Below are 6,183 nucleotides of genomic sequence, written 5' to 3'. Positions count from 1 at the left end.
TTCAACATTACTGCTACCCCTTCCTTTGCTCTAACTCTCTCAGATACTCCAGATTTAATCCCATTTATTTCCCCCCACCGAAACTCCCCTACCCCCTTCAGCTTTGTTTCGCTTAGGGCCAGGACATCCAACTTCTTTTCATTCATAACATCAGCAATCATCTGTTTCTTGTCATCCGCACTACATCCACGGACATTTAAGCATCCCAGTTTTATAAAGTTTTTCTTCTTCTCTTTTTTAGTAAATGTCTACAGGAGAAGGGGTTACTAGCCCATTGCTCCCGGCATTTTAGTCGCCTCATACGACACGCATGGCTTACGGAGGAAAGATTATTTTCCACTTCCCCATGGACAATAGAAAAAATAAAGAAGAACAAGAGCTATTTAGAAAAAGGAGAAAAACCTAGATGTATGTATATATATATATGCATGTGCGTGTCTGTGAAGTGTGACCAAAGTGTAAGTAGGAGTAGCAAGATATCCCTGTTATCTAGCGTGTTTATGAGACAGAAAAAGAAACCAGCAATCCTACCATTATGCAAAACAGTTACAGGTTTCTGTTTCACAGTCATCTGGCAGGACGGTAGTACTTCCCTGGGTGGTTGCTGTCTACCAACCTACTACTATTGTACTATTATTTTCTAATTTTCATTATCCTGAGCAGGGATGTGACCCTCCAATTTCCACTAAAATATACGAACAAATATTAGTACCATAAATCCGCTTATTACGATTTAGTTCAACATTCTGGTTCAATAGTGACTAATATCTCTGGAATAAATAACGAATCCAAGACAATGAACTGGGAGTATACACAAATAACCCGCATATAAAAGAGAGGAGCTTACGACGACGTTTCGGTCCGACTTGACCATTTACAAAGTCACACTAACCAGAAGTGGAGCAGGACGGCTATATATAGGCAGGAAGAGGTGGTGGTAGTAGTAGTAGTAGTACAAGAATGGTATATAATACCGACAAGATGAAATTAAGACACATGCGCATCTTGTCGGTATTATATACCATTCTTGTACTACTACTACTACTACCACCACCTCTTCCTGCCTATATATAGCCGCCCTGCTCCACTTCTGGTTAGTGTGACTTTGTAAATGGTCCAAGTCGGACCGAAGCGTCGTCGTAAGCTTCTCTCTTGTATGTGCTGGTTATTTGTGTATCGTTCCAGTCACGGTATTGTGCCTTTTTTTGTTATAAACTGGGAGTATTTCAGGTGGTTTTTCCTTTTGAGACTATGCTGCCTCAACAGGAAGTCCAACCCTGAGTACTATCCTCCCCTTACGCACACACACACACAAACACACACACACACACACACACACACACACACACACACACACACACACACACACACACACACACACACACACACACACACACACACACATACACACACATACACAACTAGGTGAGTACACACACACAGTGGTGACCAGACGGGCCAAGGAGCAGTGAATCGACCCCTGCAACCACATACAGGTAAATACAAACACTGCAAACAGAGTACAGGCTTGGGGGGGGAGCAAAAATCTTAGGAAGAATATAAAACCCAGCACATCTCCTGAGGGGTACACGAACCAAATAACTGCTGCAGTATATGGAAGTCTGGCAAACCTAAGAAAAGCGTTACGACACCTGAGCAAGGTATCACTCAAAACTCTGTACGCCGTGTACGTCAGACCCAAACTGGAGCATGCAGCACCAGTTTGGAACTCACACTTGGTCAAACACGTCACGAAATTAGAGAAAGTGCAAAGGTTTGCAACAAGACAAATCCTGGAGCTAAGCGGCATGTCTTACTAGGAGAGGTTAAGGGAAGTCGACCTGACGACACTGGAGGACAGGAGAGATAGGAGGGATATGATAACGACATAGAAAATACTGAGAGGAATTGACAAGGTGGACAGAGACAGGATGTCATACAACGTCTGGGGTAATCAAGTTTGATCGAAGTAATGAAAAAGGGTAAATCAGATTTCTCTATACAACATTTATTTACAAGGAAAATATGGTTAAATAACTGCTAGCGTCCTGGCTTTTGGTATCCGTCTAATTAAATAACTACCAAATAGTAAGACATATCTTGAAATTAGAGACTTAAATTTCGCTTTCACTCATAACAGCATAAGCAATATTGGTGAGGATGACGGCAGGTTTCTGGGTCCACTCCCGTCTCTGAAGCCCAGACTTGGTCAAGGCCGCACCAGCTACGCCAGAGAAAGTTGTGCTGGGTACAACAGGTCTCACCTACACACTGACACTCATGCAAAATTATGCAGATTTTACACGTATTCACTCAGTGTTAAATTTTTACGCAGAATCAAATATTTTTGAGTCATGTGACCTACTGCAGCTTTATACATTTAGCCTAAACTTTCTGAATACACACACACACACACACACACACACACACACACACACACACACACACACACACACACACACACACACACACACACACACACACACACACACAGGGACGGGAAATCCTGTTTCACAAACCTGCTGTAGTCCTGTGACAGGGTGACAGCAGTAAGACAAGAGAGAGAAAGGGGTGGGTAGACTGCTTTTTCTTTGACTGAACAAAGGCTTTTGAAACAGTTTCACACAAGAGATTAGTGCACAAGCTGGAGGATCAGGCAAGTATAACACTGAAGGCATTACAATGATCAAGGAATACTTGTCGGGAAGACATCAGCGAGCCATTTTTACGTGACGAGGTGTCAGAGTGGGCGCCTGTGACGATCGGGGTTCCACAGGGATCAGTCCTAGGGTCGTTGCTGTTTCTGGAATATGTGAACGACATGATAGAAGGAATAGACTCAGAAGTGTCCCTGTTTGCGGATGATGTGAAGTTGATGAGAAGAATTCAATGGGACGAGGACCAGGCAGACCTACAAAGGATGTCGACAGGCTGCAGGCTTGGTCCAGAAACTGACTCTTGGAGTTCAACTCCACCAAGTGCAAAGTGATGAAGATTGGGGAAGGGCAAAGAAGACCGCAAACGGAGTACAGGGACTACAAACCTCACTCAAGGAAAAGGATCTTAGGGTGAGTATAACACCAGGCACATCTGCTGAGGCGCACATCAACCAAATAATTGCTGCAGCATATGGGGGCCTAGCAAACCTAAAATAATCATTCGACATATCAATAAGGAATCGTTCAAGACCCTGTACACCCTGCGCGTTAGGCCTATATTGGAGTATGCAGCACCAGTTTGGAACCCACCCCCAGCCAAGCACGTAATAAATTACAGAAAGTGCAAAAGTTTGCAACAAGACTAGTCCCGAAGCTAAAGGGTATGCCCTACGAGAAGAGGTTAAAGGAAATCGACCTGACGACACTGGATAACAGGAGAGATAGTGGGGATATGATAACGACATGTAAAATACTGAGAGGAATCGACAAGGTGGACAGACAGGATGTTCCAGAGATGGGACACAGCATCAAGGGGTCACATTTGGAAGTTGAAGACTCAGATGAATCACAGGGATGTTAGGAAATATTTCTTCAGTCACAGAGTTGTCAGGAAGTGGAATAGTCTGGGAAGTACTGTAGTGGAGGCAGGATCCATACATAGCTTTATGAAGAGGTTTGATAAAGCTCTTGGAGAAGGAAGTTTGATCTAGTAGCGGTCGGTGAAGAGGCGGGGCCAGGAGCTGAGAATCGACCCCTGAAACCACAACTAGGTGAGTACGCGACGAGGATCGAGTAAAACGAGGACAAGCTGCAAGCTTCTTCCATCAAATGGCTCCTCGAGTTTCACTCCACCAAGTGCAAAGTCATGAAGCTTCGGGAAAAACAAAGATTATAGACTGAGTACTGCAGCATTTGACCACCTAGCCGCTAGGTGGTCAAATTCTGCAAACCATACTCTAAGAAAAGGATCTTAGGGTGAACATTATCCCGAGCACACTTGAGGCGCACATCAATCAAATAACAGCTGCAGCTTATGGGCGCTTGTCCCATAATAGAGTATGCAGCACCAGTATGGAACCCATATATGGTCAAACACGTCAGTAATTGGAAAAAGTGCAGAAGTTTGTAAGAAGTGTAGTCTCGGAGGTAAGGGTTATGTTCTGTGAGGAAAGAGTAAGGGAACTCAACATAACGACACTGGAGGACAGGTGAGATATGGGGGACGTGATAGCGACGTATAAAATACTGAGAGGAATTGAAAATGTGGACAGGGCCAGAATGTTTCAGTGTTTCAGAGATAGGACGCAGAAAAAAGAGGACACAACTGAAAGCTAAAAACTGAGGTGAGTTATAGCGATATTAGGAAATATTTATTCAGTCTTTGAGTTGTCAGGAAGTGGAAGAATCTAGAGAGTGAATAGGCAAGACCTATACAATGCTTTAAGAAGAGGCACGATAAGGCTTTTGGGTCAGGGAGAGATTGGACCTATTAGCGACTAGTGAAGAGGTAGGGCCAGGAGTTATGAATTGTCCTCTACAACCACATATAAGTACACACAGACGCGTATGTGCGCATGCATACACATACTCACATACGAACACCAATAGTATGAAGTCCGTCCTCACTAATGTTCCTCTTGATGATGTTCTCAATTTTCTCCGAGAGAAGGACAATGGGGTTACTTCATCTCCCTATACCTACTTATGTCTTCCTTGATCTTATTCACCTTTGTGCAGACTCCAGTTCTTCTTCCTTTCAAGGTAAATTTTATTTTCAAAATTTCGGTGTTGCTATGGGCTCTCCTCTATCCCCTGTTCTTGCTAACATTGACATGGAATACTTCGAAACTGTTCTTCTTCCAACTATTGGTATGCGTCCTTCCCTCTGGCTCCGCTAGATGACATCTTTGCTCTTTGACCCCATGACTCCAGTCTCTTCCAACCACTTCTCGATGCCCTTAACAATCTTGCTTTTTCCATCACGTTCACAGCTGAATGGGAATCTAACGCTTTGCTTCCTTTCCTTGATGTTCATGTCCATCGCTCGGCTGCAGGCTATTCTTTTCTAGTTTATCGCAAGTTTATGCTCAGGGATATATACATTCAGTACTTTTCTTACCCTGCTCCATGTCAAGAAAGCTGTTCTTACTTCTCTCTTTCTCCTTGCCCTCTGCATTTATGACCCCTCAGTTTCTTGGCTCGAAAATTTCCGCTCTTCGTAATTCGTTCTCTGGCCTTGGCTACCCTTTCGATTTCATAAGCCGTGCCTTCTCATGTGCTAAACGGACTGCCTTCTCTCCGTAACTCTCTGCTCTCTTGAAATCTCCTGTTCGTTGCCTTTCCTATATTTCTAGTCTTTGAAATATTAACGACTCTCCGGTTTTTAACTTTACGCCAAACTTTTATGGTGACAAAAATTTTGCAGTACATTCCTCACTCTACCCTATATTTCCTTGACTTCTTTATTTGTATCATGTACCGGGGACAAAGAAACCTAGGTAGATGTTAAAGATGCAAATGAGTCTTAGTGTTTTTAAAAGGTAATTTTCCAGGAATCAAATTAATCTGGAGGAGAAATTTGTGAGAGCACAGTCTCACAGTTTTATGAACAGGTATAATTGGGCTCATAAGGCCAGGAATGGTGTATGACTGTTCGTGTATGACCGAGATGTAGAGGGTAAGAGGAGAGAGGAAGGACCCAAGACAACCCCAGCAATAACCAGCTGGAAATGAATCAAAGACGAAGTTTATATTTTCTCTTCAGTTGAGGGTTAGTTGTGTAATGGTCAGCAACACTATTGTGACTTATATTCTCCAAGGTGACTGGAAGTTTTTTCTGTACAAGTCGTTATATGTAAGGGTCTACTCATAACTTCTGGCTCTGCCTCATCGCTAGTCGCTAGTAGGTTCACGTTCTCTCTGATCCAAGAGCCTTATAGTACCTCATCGTAAAGCTATGTATAGGTCCTGACTCAACTTCGCTCTCCAGATTGTTCCACTTCCTGACAATCTCTAAGGCTGAATATATGTTTCCTAACATCCATATAACTCCTCCTTGAGGCTGGTGACGGATCCTTGAGCCGAGGAATTGGACCTGAGCTCTCTTTCTTGAACTGAACCGAAATGCCTCCCATTCATCCAGGATCTGCATTGTCCATACAGGTTTAGCGCTCCCAATGAATGCAATAATTATAATAATGACATTAATAATAATAATAACAATAATAATAATAATAATAATAAT

Source organism: Cherax quadricarinatus, chromosome 27 (assembly GCF_038502225.1).
Source record: "Cherax quadricarinatus isolate ZL_2023a chromosome 27, ASM3850222v1, whole genome shotgun sequence".
NCBI lineage: Eukaryota > Metazoa > Arthropoda > Malacostraca > Decapoda > Parastacidae > Cherax > Cherax quadricarinatus.
The sequence above is the reverse complement of the archived record's forward strand: the minus strand, read 5'-3'. Positions refer to the sequence as shown.